Source organism: Oreochromis niloticus, linkage group LG15 (assembly GCF_001858045.2).
Source record: "Oreochromis niloticus isolate F11D_XX linkage group LG15, O_niloticus_UMD_NMBU, whole genome shotgun sequence".
Classification (NCBI taxonomy): Eukaryota; Metazoa; Chordata; class Actinopteri; order Cichliformes; family Cichlidae; genus Oreochromis; species Oreochromis niloticus.
The window spans coordinates 16,321,580-16,339,727 of record NC_031980.2 but is presented as its reverse complement, the minus strand read 5'-3'; positions in this window follow the sequence as shown (position 1 = coordinate 16,339,727).

Here is an 18,148-nt window from a genome sequence, read left to right as displayed (position 1 = left end):
GACTCTGGCTGAATTGTTGTTCTAATGATGGCAGTGTTTGTCTGTCTGTGAATCACTTTGACCAAGACTGAAATAATAAATAAACTGATATCCATGAACTTTGGTTCATGTATCCATGCTGCCAAGAGGATGAATGCTAATAAATTTTAGATTAACAGTGGTTTATCTCCTAGCTTTTTCTCCAATGTCATCAAGTGGTTAACATGTTTGGTTTTTGAATGAAACATCTCTCCAGGACTGGATAAACATTCTGACATTTTATACTCAGCTTTCTCACATTAGCATTTGCCTCCTTAGGTAGCTTCAAAGCACCATAAGGCAGCACAATGGGTTAAAACCCAGGTGGGGTTTTCTGTACGGCCTTGCATGTTCTCCTAGTGCAGGGTTAGTATTATTGTCTGCTTTAATCTACAGTAAGAATCAATACATAATTCATTAAGGCCTCAATTATATTGGCCTAGAGACCAGTCAGTGACCTCCTGGTAACTTCTGGCCTCTATGGAAAAGTGTGAATTCCCTGAGCTGTTGGTGAGTGGTTGCTGGCAACCATTAGAGGAATTTTGTTGCAAAGAGGAATGCTGTGCTGGACCAAAAACTTCTTTGCAATTGTTTTGGTTGCTAGCAGGTTGCCACGGTGGCTAGTAGTTTGATACTGACTTGTCTGAAAACACTTGCAAACTAAGCTCACTAAGACAGGCAACAACCACTCATCAACTGGTCGCTGGAGATGGCCAGGAGGTCACTGACCAGTATCTAGACCTGTGTGACTGAGGCCTACTGACACTACTCTTCTTTGCACTGTAAGGGGATGGATAGCCTGGAACAAAACATTTGCATAATATCCAATGTCTAACCACGTTTATCTGTTTTACATTCAAATATCAGGTTAAACTATGTAAACTATGGCCTGCGATAGAGTGAGATGTGATATTGTCTAAACAGGGAGATATAGTGGATATTTTTAGACAGTTTCCTTGAGACATTTATAGAATGTTGCACTTGTCTTTTGCATGAAAAGCTGATTTGCTTCTTGCTGGGGACATAGGTCACACCATGCTTTTTTACTGCATGTGTTCTAATTTTTTTTTTCATTAAGAGGTAGAGCTGGAAGAGGAAGAATTGAAAACTGGAAGTGTCTGCTTGATTATTAGTTCAGAAATGGTCAGACAGCCTCTTTGAAAATATTATCTATGAGCAATCAAAGTCACTTTAAAGCATACTAAAAAGTAACAGTGAAAGTTATCTTATTTTGTCAAGTGAGGAAGAGACCATGCTACTGAATACACTACTTCTTCACAAAAGGCCTCAGATCAGGGTATGAAAAAACTCTGGCTGCTGGCCTTGAATTTACTTGTAGCCACCAGAGCTTAATGTTGGTAACTGTGTTCAGGTTATGCAAGACTGTTTTGAGAGGTGCTTCACACACAGCATCTCTGTTCTTACAGCAGCTCTTTGCCCCAATGAAGGGTTCAGGGTCCCCGTCCACAAACCACAAACCACATCAAAATGATGCCAGAGATGTCAGGAATGGAACGATGGCAGTAATTTTTACATTTTTGTCACATGATTCAGTGACAGATTCCTGGGACAAAGTTTATGAATGTCTCAGGCGAAGCTCTCAGTGCTCTGACTCATCAGTGAAGGGGTGACGTTCCCTGGAGAATTCTAATAGCCCCTCAAACCAATAAAATTCAATCTCAGATGCTCTTCCTTATAAGTCTATATTTACACCATCCTCAAATCTACTTCTTAGGTATTGAAAGAGCATCTTCAGAGAGATAGAAAGAGACATGCTGATGTAATTTTTACTTCATTATTAAAGCAATGATACCTAATTTAGTGTGGGACTGTTTCATCCTTATTCATGGACTTCATAGAAAAGCACTTTTTCAATTCCAATTTTATCTTTCAAATTTTAAAGACCAATACTTAAAAAAAGCCTTTAATCTACAAAAAAATTTTAAAAATAAAAATAAAATTGAGTTGTTCTACATAAATGTTTGTAGAAAACGCCCCAAAACTTTTTGATTTCCATTCTGCTCCTCAATCACTGGCTTTCTCAAGGTTTCTACCAAAACACATGCGTCAAGTGTCTCAGTTTCTAAACATCCATAGGAGGCCAAAAAAGCACAAGTTGCATGTTTATTTTGCGGCATAAGAGTAAGTCATCATGCAGCCTGTCTGGATTTGTTTTCTGCCAAGTTTGTTTGCAATTTTAGGCTTTAGTGCTGATTTATTTGAGCCTTTAGTCTGTGGGGGAGGTACGTTTGGATGAGTGGCTGAGTTGGGACATAGGTTGCAGATCTCCATGTAGGTGGCCCTTTACAGCAAACAGATGCCCAGGGTATTAGCTCTGTCATCTGTTGAGAGCTCATTCCAGCACTAGATGGCAGTGCGTGCCTGTAACTGCAGGACATCTGGGTGGGTGTCTTGACAGCGGAGGTTTGCTGCCAGCTACGGTGAGATCAGATCATTCAGTCCACCTCAAATGGTCTCACAAAGATTTTTTGCACAGTCACAGGACTGGCAAAGTCTGAAGCCACAAAGATTATGCAAAGAAAGTCACTGAGTGCACAGAATGAAAGAAGACGCTCACATCATAAGACATACTGTAGAAAAGGTGGTCTGATGTTCTGTCTCACGTGATTTATTAGGCTTTAAGATGCCTTTTCTGGGGTTTACACCCGAACAGGTGGTGTTTTTAAAAACAGAAAAGCTTTTGCCTGAAACTTCTTTATGCAACCATAAGTTTTTTTTTTGCAGGGGATTCAGATAGATCAGAGTCAGATTTCTAAGCTACCTAGGTGGGAAAACCTGGGTGTAGTGAAGTGTTTGTTCATTCATCTGACTCCTTACGAGTAAAAGAAACATTTAATTCTACATTCTCATTGCTCACTCTTACTATGTACACACTGTAATTATGTTGCTGAATATCAAGTGCTTTTAAGGCGTACACCCACATGCGTGTTATTTAAGGCTGAGATTAGTGTCAGGATGACATTTGGGGGAGATATGCAAAGAATTTAATGATGTTAACAAACACTAAGCACTTATAAGAATAGCTGTGCGCCATGTGGCTTGTGCACATGCTGTACAGAGATAAGGGAACAGCAGGGAAATCCACATAAATTGAGTGCAGGTGAAGCTGGCTCTGAAAGCAAATCACTTCCTATGCGCTCCCATGTTAAAAAGTCAAACTTCAGAGCAGAAATAAACACATATTTAGCCTAAAGGTTGGGTAAAGATAAGGTGACAGGTGAGTGCTGACAGTCTGGTAGGCTTCAGCTAATTCAAATCACTCAAATGGACTTTGAGAGGTTTTTTTGGTGTCAGAACTTTTTCCAGCAGTTTTAATGCAGTAATATAATAAAAAATAATGTGGCTTGTTGACTGGTTGCACCAGCATGCCGTTCTTTTTTGGTGACTAAAATTTAAAGTTATTCTATTCATCCGCTTCCACTTATCCTTTTCAGGGTCGCGGGGGGCACTGGAGCCTATCCCAGCTGTCATAGGGCAAGAGGCAGGGTACAACCTGGCAAGGGCACCAGTCTAACACACAGAGACAGATAAAGACTCGCACCTATGGGCAACAATTTAGATTGATCAATTAACCTAACCCCACTAATTGTATGTCTTTGGACTGTGGGAGGAAGCCAGAGTACCTGGGGAGAACCCACGCAAACACGAGGAGAACATGCATAAACATAAACCTTCCACGTGTTTGCAAAGAGAAAGTACAGTATAATTTAAAGGTTATTCAGAAGATTTATTTTTGTAAATCTGTGTTTACATGTTGGCTTTGCTTAATTTAACTGACACAGTTAGCATGAACTATTTCTTCTGCCAAACTGAAACAGAAAAAAAAAACATGCATAAAAGAAGCTATTGTGTGTGTAGTTGTGGAAGAATATTTGTGACAGTGTGAAAAGTGAAAAGACATTCATCAGGCACGTGCGAGATTTCCTTAAGGTGCCGATGTCTGCCATTACCATTTACAACAAGGTCAAAGGGCAGTGTTTTCAGTAATTCAATTACATTACAGCACAGCATGACATAGGTAACTCAGAGCCCTCCCTGAAAACATCCTGTTCTAGGCATCCTAAATCTCAGGTGTCCTTTTCACATTTGACCTTTGACATCGAGTTATCACTCAAGTCTTTTTTACCTAAACACATTCGCTACTTTTAATTTATCCATTCCACTGTATCTGCTTATTAATCTAGTAGCTCCTAAATGCTGCTGGGGAGTATAACATAATCAAATGCCTTGATTAGGAACAATAACCCTTAGATTCAGTATGTGAAACCCAGGCCTGGCCAATAAAAATACACTTGTGTACCTTCATGCCATGTGCACAGACCAAATGATGATAAAGTGCCCCCACACTTGAAGGCTAAAAACACATTCCGTAGGATGGACGGACCATATGGTTGCACTGAGGTTCTCTTTATATTTGTTCAGCCAAAAATGTATAGGTTGATTTTGTGGGATGTATATTTTGGCTCGAGGTTTTGTTCTCAGCTTTGGTTATTCAAAGCACAGACCATGAAATTACATGAACTGTATGTGCTGTGACTCTCAGATGGAGTACAGTAAGTCATACAGTCATGATAAAAAAAAAAAACCTGTAATGCTGTGATATCAATAATGTAGCGATACCGTGTGCCATATAGCTGAAGGTGGAAACAAAGCGCTTATTTCACCACACAAAAACACACCTTACCTCTTACCCAGTGTTGATATAGTTGATATAGTCCTTAGCCCCCTGTGACCTTTGCTGGATAAGCAAGGGTCAGAGGAGGAATGAAGGGTCTTATTATTAGCCCATGATAGCATCCAATACTTTCAATGGAGAAAATACTTAAATTGCACACAATATGCCTTGTTAGTACCGTAAAGTACTTCAAACTTCAGTATGGTTCCCAACTACTAGCCTGAGAGGTAACAGTAGAGACGGTCTTCACTTTAAATCCATCACGTTCTTGATACTTTGCATTAACTTTACACACATACAGATGTTTGAATTAACAACCTGCTTTCACTGGGATGAACCACTAGCCTTAAGCTCTAAAGGTAGCAGGAAAAAGTGGTCTTATTGCCACTTTAACCCCTGCCATCGTGACCCCCACTTAGGTTCCCGTTTTTGTTACCCCCGGCTTGCTAACCCACAGGCCAAAGAAGAAGGCATGCAAGGGTGGCCGTTTACAGGAGGTTAGCTGTCTAATTCCCAGCATTCAGGAGTGAAGTCACTATTCCACACAGCTATATACAGCTCACTTTGTATATGGGTGAATAGAAATGACTACCATCCCCCGAAAGAGTGATTTGCTCCAATGACTACACCAAAACAGTCTTTAATTTTAAATATAGGGCAGCAAGAGGGTGTTGGACTGTGTGAAGCTGATGCTCAGTGTTACTTTGGCAGTCAGGATTTTGCTTTCTGAATGTGTGTGCGGATATATGAATTCATGCATGCATCCAACCATGCATATAAACAAACTTAAATATAGTAGCAAATTGGTGGGAAAATACACAGAATTACAAATAGAGTACTCAGAAAACGTTAAACACTGTACCCAAACAGTGATCTACAGTACATAACAGTAGTTAGCATCATATATTGTATCGTTACCTAATAGTAGAGTAAGGTGTCATTTCAGTTTGTTTTGTAGCATTTTGCTGACAGGTTTTTTAATATCTACCTTACTTTCTAAAAATAGATCATCCATAGCAATTGGCGACCCTAAGTTAATAGCATCTTTTTCTTTCAGATGTCAGGAAAGCTCAAAGCTCATTGATTTTAGAATGCTCATTAAAAAGTCATTTAAATTGTCACAATCCAGTGGCGCCTCTCCTGTCTTGTAGGCCTTCCTAGGAGCTAAAATAGGTGATAGGGGAGAATGTTAACTAATGGAGTTCATTTGGGTCTTCCAGCTTGACTGAAAAAGCTTACTGTGCTCACATTCTCTCATTCATTCACCTTTCATTCACTGTTTTTATTTATATAATAACCCTATTAGAGCTATAGAGAGCTCAGGCCAATGTTTTGCTTGAATGTATTGAGCCATATTTAAAAATTTTGTTATAATCTTTAATTTATACCAAGTTTATTTTGTAATTTAAGATATTAGATATTAATTAATCCTGATTTTGTGAATCCAGTTTTTTTTGTTGTTGTTCAAAAGTGTACCTAGTTGTTGTAAACTAGTGTGTGTAGTTGGGCCAGCATGTACAGATTTTTTAATACCGATTGGCATTAAAGCTGCCTCCTAAAAGGCATGAATTAGAAACTGTATGTGCTGCAGAAGCAGCGAAGACTTTGTTGGCTTAGTTTTATTACATTATAAATCTAAGTTCTTAAATTTGATTGAATTCAATATTGCTTGTCTGTGTCCTTGTGGGCATGCGATATTAAAGAAGCTTGAGTAAGCTGACAAGTAGACTGCTGTTATATGACTTGAAGAAATAATAATTGAAATAATCAATGCAACTCATGAGTAATTTCACCGAGTAACAAATTATTCAACCACGTAAGTTTTATTCCTCGGAAACAAGAACGGAAGATGGTCACACACAAATTTCTAAATTTCACCACTGACAAAAATAAATGAATGTAAATGTGAGAGCAAAACGAAACAGTTCCTGAGTTTATTCTTTTTTGCGTGTCTCACAATGAAAGCCCGTGAGGCGTTATATAATTTCCTTGCATATAACAGTCTTTATTTTTTGAGTGTGGAGGTCTGCAAAAGCAATAAAGAAGATTCATGTCTGAGTGGCTTTAGAGGTTTTAAGCAGAGGCTGGTACTGTCAGAGGTCTCACCTCCACGAAACACTACACTCACTGCTTGTGGTCTGAGTGTGTATGTGTGCGCATGCCTGTGCGTGCATGTGCGTGCACACGCTTGCCTCACAAAACACATACGCTATCTGAAATAAATTTCCATTTGGCATTTTTCTGGATTCCTCCCACTGGTGGTACGTGCCTCGCCTGACAGCTTCACTGGGTCTCTGGAGAAAGTTACCATCTGCACGTTCATGTACTAGTCTCTTTGGCTTGGTTAATTTCAAATTGGAGGAGTATTTAAAAGACTGACGTCCAAAACTGATATCCTCTGAGAGTCAACAACCAATCCCTCAACTCTTCGGCCTCATGGAAAATCACTTCACAACACAACACACATGTGCATGCATAGCCAGTTCAAGCATTTTTAATCAGTTTACTTTACTGCTAAGGAGCAAGACGCTGTTTGGAGAATACACGCAGGAATGTTTGAATACAGTAATTTTATAATGCATCCTTGTGTAGGTTCTCATCTTACGATAAACAGTGGATTCTTTTAACAACATCAACAATATCAGAGTGGAATACACAAACAAAGTCATCGCACTCGACATTGGTTTCCATTTAATCACTATAGCTCCCATTTCTGTATGTGTGTTGAATGCTTGGAAAAAAACTTAAACCTAACAGTAGCTTGCAATTAACGCTACTGTAAGATCATTGCTGATGACATATTTTGTAACATAATCGAAACATTTTGTCAAACAAGATTTAGCCACAGTGTTCCGTCAGACTGTGAAGTCAACCTTAGCTGCAGTCCCGACAGATCAGGTGATATTAAAGCCAGCGCACGTCACCTGAGACCCCTATATGCTTCCAGTTGACAAACCTAATATTGGGGGTTTGCAGATATGTGAATACTAACCATGGGAGGCTATTTTCTACCATTTTATGACAATCATGGTGACAATGTATGCTCAAACGAATAAGGCTTAGAGACTGGTCTGTGACTAACTGGCAACCACTGTTTGTGAGGGAAAAATGTGTATTTCCTGACCGGTTGTGAGTGTTTGCTTGAAGTTGTTGGGAAAATAATTGATAGAAGGCCCAGTCAGACAGGCTGACAGACTGGTCAGCCCCCTGTGTAAAGGGAAAAATGTTTGCACTGGAAAAAAAACCCCTTTGTGATTGGTTTGGTTGCTAGCTTATTTCTGTCGTCATAGTTTGAATGGAAGTGACGGACTTGACTACAAGTACTGGCCAGATACTCTCTGAGCTGAAGCGACACTGAAAAGCGGGACACAGACCAAAAGATGGAGACTATTTGACTTCAAAGTAAAAGTTATGCCGTTTGAACCATGTTGGATGTGCAGTTGGCACAAGGTGAACTATCTCCATTTCTGGATTGTTTCATTTTATCAAGTTGTATCACCACTAGGCTAGTGGTTAACAATTATTTGCAGACAAATATGAAAAACTATAGGCAACTGTGGCAATCTGCTCGCGAGCAAAGTATTCACTAGGACCACTGCCACTGCCAACCATGTGAGGCATACACATGGTACTTTCTGAAACTACGCTCAGTATGGCAGACGGCAGTTGTGCAACCTCATTAGGGAGGTAACCACTCAATTCTTCATACGTATCATGTCTGTCTGTGAAAGTGAAAGGTTCCAAAACAGAAGACTGTGGGAAGTAGGGGTGCTGTAGCAACTCTGCAACACTTTAAACGCTACTCCTCTCCTTATTTTGTCCAAAATGAGCAATTTAGGAATTTGTGCAGGACAATCCCAGTAGTGGTTTGAGCATCAGCTGGTCGTATTGAACTAGTCTACATGGGATTGCTGCCATGTGATTGCCTGACTAGATATTTGTGTTAACAAGCAGTTGAATAGGTACGCCTAATGAAGTGGCCATTAAGTGTACACAGTCCTTAAGTGGCTCTAATGGGTATAAAAGAGGAAGTCAAGCACTATACATAACAGGTGGCTGGTTCAACAAAACTTTAGCAGTTCATATTTTCTTTCAAACCTTTAATTGGGACTGTTTCAGTTACTAAACCATTACTAAAATGGAAATTCATTGTATCTATATAATGATACTTGAAAAGAAACACAGTTTAAACTTAATGGCCTGTTTACTCTTGCAGTTTTACAGAAATGTGAAAAGTTTATTTATTTTCAATAGTGTTTCAGCTATGTGTTTTTGTAGCAAATTTCCTTCCACAGGACATAAAGTGAACTGCAGTTAACCTGTTGCATATTATCCATTTGTCATTAAAGACTCCAAAATGAGTCTGATGGATGACAGCCCACGAACATTCCTCCATCATCCGTCCTCTCCTCCTCGGTACTGGGCTCTCACCAATGTACCATCCAGCCATGCTGGACTGCAACAAGATTTCCACTGCTCTCTCACTCAACCTTCAATTCTAAAAGAGGGGTAATTGGACACACCTGGGAAAAGCACGAATCACGGGCCACTTCACCAAAAAAATATCTGACTACAATTTAAATCAAAAGGCAGAGATAAAGGGAGTAAACAGCTAAGGGGAGAGGGGGCACACTCAGCAAATACAACTATCAGAACACGCTACAACTTCCCATGCAGAGCTAAACAGCTCTGTCAATGAGCCACAAGAAAGTATCAGGAACAGACTGTGACTTCTGCTGGATGGCGTGTCAAGCCATGAGACTGTCTGGATGAGAAGTCTTTTAAAATGTGTGGGCCGACACTTTGCCCTCCGAAGCTGACCAGGTCGCCTGCACGTTGCTCTAGTCTAACTCTGCCTGCTGTCACCACCAGCTACTGGTCAGATGACGGCCCAGCCAACGACTTGGAACTGAAAACGTAGCAACATGCTGGACAGATGTGAGAAACCTGCCTGTGGCTCTCTGTGGTGCTGGAATAACACTCTGTAGAGCAACACATGGCTATGTGAAAAAGAAAAAAAAGCACTCACAGTCACGTTCTGAACAGCATGGCGGGCATTCGGCCCCACAGGGTGGAAAGGTCAGCTGAAAGAAGTGGTAAATGTTTCTTGCTGCTCTTTAAACTGTCTGCTGGAGCGTCTTTAACTAATGATAGGGCACAGAGTTAGAATACCTCTTATAGACCGATACCTGCAGTGCACTAGATTGAGTGACAGTGGATTCCATCCACACTGCACACACTAGAGACTCATAATATAAGTGATAAACACTTTCATATGCACAAGGTTAAAATGACACCAGGCCCCATTCCACTAAGCCTAAATTATGGTTTGTGGCAAACACTGGCAGTCTTCTGCAGCATCAGTGCGAGCTATGCTTTTCAGAGTTTTACACTGATCCAAGCACGTGTTTCAAACCAGCAGCCACTAAAAGAAATAACTGTTTTGACTAAGATGGAAAAAAGAAGAGTGAAGGAAAACTATTATAAAAGATCCTAGGCGTCTTTCTTCCACTCTAAGCTGGTAGCATTCAGTCTCGGGGTTGGGAAATTTACACAAGGTCAGAAAATAAATCTAAAAGAACACAAGAAATGTCAGAAAATAAACATTTGTTACATAAAGTGTTCTCAACTGAATACATTTAAATATGGAGGCTGCAGCAAAGCACACAAGCAAAGCACAATTTGTAATGCACTCACATTCATAGAGCACTTTTCCTGTCTTACTCACAGGTCAAAGTACTGAAGTCAGTGAATTTTGAGTTATTATTTCAAAAATGTTCAATTGTGTATCTCAAATTATTAACTTTTTGCAAAAAATTGACTTTGCATTGCACTTGGTGATGTAAGCCGCTTGATTTTAAAAGTGATCGAAACACCTGAAATCAATGATTTGGATGAGTGAAAGAATACTTTTGGCAATATAGTGTAACTTGAGCTGCTGAGTTCAAGTTTAACCAGAAATCTTACAATGTCTGCCAAATTATTAATATTGTTTTATTAATATTAATTATTAATTAATTATTATTAATATTAATAAGTAGCAGGAGCAAGTTTCACCATTTCAGAATCACCAAATACCCCAACATGTCTTTGGACTGTGGGGAGGAAGCTGGAATACCTGGAGGAAACCCACTCAGGCACAAGGAAAACATTCAGTTCAACAACTGCACACAGAAAAGCCCCAACCAGGGTTTGAACAACAACCCAGCTTTTTGTAAGACAGTGCTAACCACTCTGCCACCATGTCACTCAAAAGAAGCAGCAGCAAACAGAAGAATAAATAAATTAATTATATGTATAAAAAAATACCGTACTGCTGGGGTATCAGCAAGTAAATGTACTGTATGGGGTGAAAAGAAAATCTCTATTGCTGCAACAAAAGCTGATTACCTAGTGGAAAAAAATCCTGCTGGTTAAGGACACTTACTGGACATGTTTTCACACTGCTGGTGACTGAGTATAAAATAAACACCAGCCCTTTGAACTCTAAGTTAATCTCTCTCAGTTCTAGAAACTCGAGAAGGATGAAAAAGGACCACCAATGTGTGCATTTGTGAGTCACTGTGGAGGGCTATCCTTAGCGGTGAGAGAGATTATAAACATGCCTGCTTAGTAACACAAACTCTGCCAGGATGCAGCTCGAGTTCACTGGTTAGACTGGGAATTCATAGGAACCTTGATAAGATAATAAAACTTGTTGAGTTCCTTAGACAGAATGGGATTAAACCTTCAGGTCAACATGCCTGGATCTACATAAATTGTACATAAAATACAGGAGCGCAATATTTTCAAAAGCTTTCAATAATACAACACAGACAAAACTTCAATACTTTGAAGTCACTCAAAATTCATCATGATGAAGCAGTGTGGTCAGACTGAGACTAAATAAATAACCATGGAATTTCATTACTATTGTCATTATATCACTGTATATAGCATAATGGCAAATATGGCTGTCTATAAACACCAAACAAATGAAAAATGAAAAATATTTCTTCTTCTTAATGTCATTTGTTTTTACAGAAATGATGAAACATTCCAATCCAATCAACATTCCAGTTACCTTAAAGTGTCACTTTGTAAATATTATTTACAAATATAATATATACATTTGTAAGTGTGTAATTGTAAATGGTCTAAATGGTCCCAGTACCCTAGATAGTTTATATAGTAAGTTTTGTTCATATTGATTAATGGGTCTAGGAGGAATTAGGGAACAGACATTCATATGCTACGATCATTATAGTAAGATTTTTACCTAGACTACTCTGTCACAAACAGCTTGTGGATACTTCATCAGTTCCAGTCTAATAACAGACGTATAAACACACCTGCCCTTAATATCTCTATTTCTAAACATAATTGATGGATACCCCAGGCTACTTTGACAGTAAACAGAGGTATTTTAAGATTTTCAACTTTAATATTCAAAGTTGAAGAGCTTCTGACCGTTGAAGCAACAATAGCCACAGTTATAGCAGTGGAATTGACTATACACATTTAAACTTATGTAAATATATTTAAAACTTTGAAGAAATATCTAAAATTTAACAAAATTAGGGGAAAAACTACTGTTTATTTTTTTCTCCGCATTGATCGTCTATAAACTCAATAAAGGTTTGACAGACTGGGACCGTATACAATCAAAGAAATTCTTTTACCCAGTTTACATTTTTTCCTAAATTTAGTCAAGTAGTTTTTTTTTGCCAAAGCTGATCAAAGCTCTGATTGAAAACAGAAAATCACAACAATAATGCAATGAAAAATAATAAGTCAGCAATTGCTTTTGACTTGCACGGGGGACATGAACCCAGACTCTTACATAAAAGTCTTATCCCATGGCTGATGTTGATGTATTGGTCAGTGCCTGCACAAACTTGGACATCACACAGCCTGTTAAACATTTTTTACTTTTAATTGTGTTGCAACTCAGACAAAAAGCAAAAAAGCAAAAACACAGGTTCAGTGGTGAAATGCAAAAAGTACAAGTTAAATAAATAAATAAATGAATACTGTAAAAATACAGTACCATGTACAGTTAAAATGAAGGAATTTTCTTTATAAATTAAATTTTTTTTCCACATATTTGTTAACCACACATTGAATTTTACAACTTGCTTACTGGCAGAAAATGTTGAATTACAAAAAAATCCTATATAACTTATAAGTTTCTTATAACTGAAATACATGTAAACACCAATGTTTTGGAACCATTATGCTTTTATTCGGTCACATCGGCTATGATACACACCAGTTTGCATCATGTTTGATCTCCAACAAAGCATTTTCCCTATGGAGACGTTGTCATTCTTTATAGCACCTAGCTAATTGTAAAGTCCTAAAAACACATTTCTGCATGGACAAGTTTACCTTCAAACCCTTTTTACTGGAAGGCTGTCCAAGACCCGGTTAGTGTTAATGAAAGAGTGCTTTTAAACCAATCTTTTGCCTTTAACTTAACCTTGCAGTGTTGTGCCGAAATCTCACCAAGTGAAGTCTAAGAAAAAGTAGTATGATTAAAAGCTATGGTAGGAATCTCACAGGACAAACTTCTCCCATTAGCAGGAACCAGCCCAGTCATGGCTCCCAATTGGCAGTTTGACTATACCATGAAAATAGATACTGTATCTTCGCCTCTTTTAACATGTAATCAGACCTGGCCTCAATCTAGACTTCTTTTTGCACTTTAGCCATCCTACATTCCTGCTGGCCCTTATTAGTCACTAAGCTTTTCACTGTTATTATTGCAAGAGTATCTCAGGTCATGAGACTTAAACTCTAGCAAATTCCTGCCCTCTGGACTCCCCCTTGCTTCTTGTTAGGCTCTGTCCGTTAATGCTGTAAATTACAGAGCAATCCCAAGCATGAAAAGAATGGAAGTCCAGACTTAGGCTTGCTGAAAGGTTACATTTCCTGATCTGTTGTTTAGAGGCTGTCTTGAAATTACATATCATGTAGGCTGCAACCTTATGCAACCTGGTGGAAATTTTGTGAAATCCATAGTTACTTGATTACCAGAGTTATTTGTGATTCAACTGAATGTTTAGAGCTTTTCTAAAAAAATTCCAGTGAGGAAATATATTTTTTGGGGAATTTACCGACCCATGAAAGAGGGTTTCTTCTTACTCTCGATCAACAACTTCATGGATTTCCATTTCATTAGAAGAAAAAATGCTGAAGTTGGACCAAGTGTAGACTTTTTCCAGCAGCGCTACACCTGTTTTAAGATTTGTTGTATGTCTTTAGTTATGTAAATGAGATCAAGAGTTTGTTTCCTCAAATTCCTTCGTGTGGAGTCATGACTATTTGCAAGTGATTCCTTTAATTACAATAATTTGAATTTTTCTTTAACTGGCTTAAGATTGTTTGACAGTGTAATTGTGCCACAAACAGTCCCTTATTGTTTCCTTCATGCACACGTGCATAGAAAACACATGTTCTTGCACAAACAAGACCCCAGTTGTTATTTAAGTGTGCCAAGTCAGACAAGCAACACTAACAATTACGTTCCTGTTCAAAAAGATGCGAGTGTTGCACTGATAAGACCCTGGAAGTGAATTATCACAGCTTTGATCAGAGAGGCAGAGCTCATGTTTCTCGCGCCCGATGGATCTTTGGGTTTTGAAAACACACATGACTTAATCAGGGACATTCATGAAGCGGGGATCTTTGGAGTCACAGGATCACATTACCTAGGTAAGGCCCAGAGGAATGCCGACTGTACATGTTATCAACTCATGACCAGAAGCTGATGAAAGGCTGACCTTTTTTATGATTAAACATGATGTAACTGACAAAGGAGGCCACATGATGTTGGAAATATGAAGGTGGTAGACCGAGCCAGCTGGCTGCTGAAGCCAGGATTTGTCAAAGTGCTGAAATCTGCACACGTCCAGGTTACTCACATCTGTGATTTGAACAGACGTGAAGTGACCAGTCAGATCTTAGCAGGTACAAACTGAGATTGATGTATTTTATTTGTAATAAAGCTAGCTTACTAGCTTACAACAAAGCTGCATTGGTTCCAAAAGCAACTGAAAAAATTGCAACAAGGGTGGCTGAGATCAATACAAATGCTCCTGCAAGTTGACTTAATGAGCAAGCAACCCTTGGGTCAACACATTTCTTTGATCAGTCTGAAAGACAGCAGGCCCACAAACAACCACAGCCGCTTCCATTTTGAGAGTACACGAGACGCTACTGGTTAGCATACAACAAAACAAAATAACCCCAAATCTCAACAACAAATCAGCTAACATTAACAGAATGTCAGGCTGACTGAATAAAATATACACAGATAAGCCACAACATTAAAACCACCTGCCTAATATAGTGTGTGTGCTGTTAAAACAGCTTTAACCAGTGGAGGTTTCTTGTGGTGTCTGGCAGTAAATAGCTTGGCTCCTGTGGGTTGCGCGGTGTGCCGCTGTGGATGCTCGTTCAGATTTGGATAAAGGGAGTTTGGAAAATGGGCCACTGATGTTGTGTTAATAAAGGTTAAGACACTATGTCTTGTTAAGACAGCTGTGGCATGTATTTGCACAGATTGTGTTAGCTGTTGAACTTCGCCACCACTGGACTGTGTTGTCGGCTTTGAAACATATCACAAGGATGCTGAAATTTTTAATTAAGACTCTTTTTAGCTTAGTTTCTTTCATGCACAGTTCTTCAATCTGTACCATGACCCACCAAAACAACATCCTGTCTCATTTCTTTTTAAAGTAGTATGCACCAAATGTTAAATGATACTCATATGGATCACATGAAGGAGGCTAGCCCACTGAAGAAGTCTTTGAGATGACATCTGCCTCATCGTCTTCTATCTGCAAGTCTAATCCTCTTACTCTGTTGGCCAATCAGGTCAAAGCTTCCTTATTTGCCAATTTGAAGTGCTTACCTTCAATCAGTAAGTCAACCTGTGTTTACAAAAGTCGCTTATTAACGAATTAAACCTCTTAGGTGATCACACATACACAATGGTGTTTAGTAGTTTTTCATGTATAAGCGTTCAAGTTTAGTGGTTTGCTGTAACACCAAGATGATTGTATCCATTTATAATGCAGAGAAAAGGTTATTTTGTTGATATCAAGCAGGCTGGTTTAGGAACACTGACAAAGAGAGAAACACAGACTGAGATATTCAGTAGGACATTTTTTTTTTTTTTACTGGATTTTAGAGGGTCATATATCATAATTGAGCCAGTAGGAGTTAGAATGAAGTTCTGGAGGGCAAAACAATTCACAGCTCTCTAATGGCTTTGTATAGCGTAAAGGTGCCTGTCAGGCAGTGAAAAACAAAACTCATAAAAAACAGAGAGCTCAATTTAAAGTTTCTATGTGGAGATGATACAGTACCAACTAACCATAGAAATAACGTGTTTATCAACTTTTTAACAAAAAAAGGGAGCCTTAAACACTGGGGAAAGAAGATAGTGGCAATAATACAGACACACCAAACTGTAATAAATAATAAATTTAAAACCAAAATTATTTGATAGTTTTTCTGCCCGTAGGGTCCTAATGTAATATTTTTTTAATTCTATTTAGTTTAGTGTATTAGTCAGTTCTTAAATAAGTTCTCAAATGCCAATATTAATTCCTGGCTGACTCATTACTATATTTTGTCATAGTTGCTGAAGGTCTCCAGATGATTTATTTTTGATGTCCTTGATCCAACACAGCTAATTCAAATTGCTAAATTCCCTCCTCAACATGTCTTGACGTTCTCCAGAGGCCTGGTAGTGAACTAAACATTTGATTCAGGTGTGTTGACCCACCGTGACATCTAAAACCTGCAGGATACCGCCACTTGAGGCCTGGAGTTGCCCACCCCTGATTTAGTGCATCTTGCTCACTGCACATTTTATTAGGACTGGCTGTTCAATTGCTTGTTAATGCGACTAACCAACCATAGAAAGGCAACGGGAACTTGAATAACCACTGCTGGCTATACCAAATGTATGCAGAAGAGGGTCTTTGTATATGCGACATACCAAAAGTTGGATGTGGCTGTATAAGCAGCACAAGACCATGCAGGTGCCGATCATGCCAGCTAAGAAAAGGAAACTGAGGCTACAGTTCAGATAATATAAAATTACACAGATGGATAGAACAAATGACTGGAAACACATTGCCTGGTCTGAATCTTAAATTCAGCTGAGACATCTAGAATGTGGCGGAAAACAACATGAAATCGTGGCTCCATCATGCTTTGTATCAAAGGCTCAGGCTGCTGTTGGTGGTGTATTGGTGTAGGGAATGTTTTCCTGTCATACTTTGGACATTCATCTTCTGATGGGTAAGTAATGTACTATACCTCAAAGCTTTACTTTTTTGAGCAAATGCTTTTCTTGAACATGACACTGATTTCACTGTACTTAAACCACCTCCACAGTCACCAGATCTCAGTCTAACAGAGTACCTTTCGGACCTGTGGTGAAACAGGAAATTGACTGATAAATCTGCTGTAATTGTGAATCTATCATGTCAATACGAAACAAAGAAATGTTTCCAGTGCCTTGTTGAATCTTTGCCAGGGCAGTTCTGAAAGCAAAGGCATGTCCAATCCAGTGTAACTAATGAAGTGGACAGTGATCATTTATCAAAAACTGTAAACTAAGACCGCAGCATGTAAATTCCATTTTGTTTCAACAATGATTTTGATTATTTTGATGATTTTGTTTCTGTCCAACTGGCACTATAATCATGATTCAGAAATAATGCTGTTTTTGGTCATTGTATAGAACCATTTTTAAGCACATTAATCATAAATTCCCCACACATCTAGGTGTTGTTCTTTGCCACCTTGTGCGACCACTTGTTGCATAACCATAACACTTCTGCTAAACTGAATAAATTAAATAGACTTCCTAAACCCAAGTTTAGTTATAAATTGAGAGGGAGAGGAAAAATGAAACTCCTTTGAGTGTCGATTCATGTTGAACTAGCACACATCATTCATATGATGCATTTGATTTTTTTTTAAAATGCAAATATTGGTTTATGCAAATTGGAAAGGATCAGAGAGACTGTTGGGAACACCTTAGCATTCCTCCACACCAGATTCCACAGTTTGTTTGCGTTTTGCAGCTTCCCACCCTAAAAAGCATGAGGACACACCAGAGTAAACTATAAGGAAAATGATAGAAAATATGATATTGTTTTTCCCCTTTTACTTCAGAGTTTACCGTTAGTTTTTCATGAGAAAGTACGAGTACTGACTGTTTGGGCTTAGTCATGGCTGTGAGGTTAAAGTTTCAACTTGACAGAGCCATCCCAGAAGCACAAATATAGATCAGTAGTTCTCTGTTTAACTCGTTTAAATATTTTGAAGTTTAATACTTACCTTTTTTGGTTTCGTTTTAGATGTCATCTAAAATTGTTTTTGGCTTCCTGTGAGTAAATCTGTATACTAAGTGCAGTAGTTATTACCAAA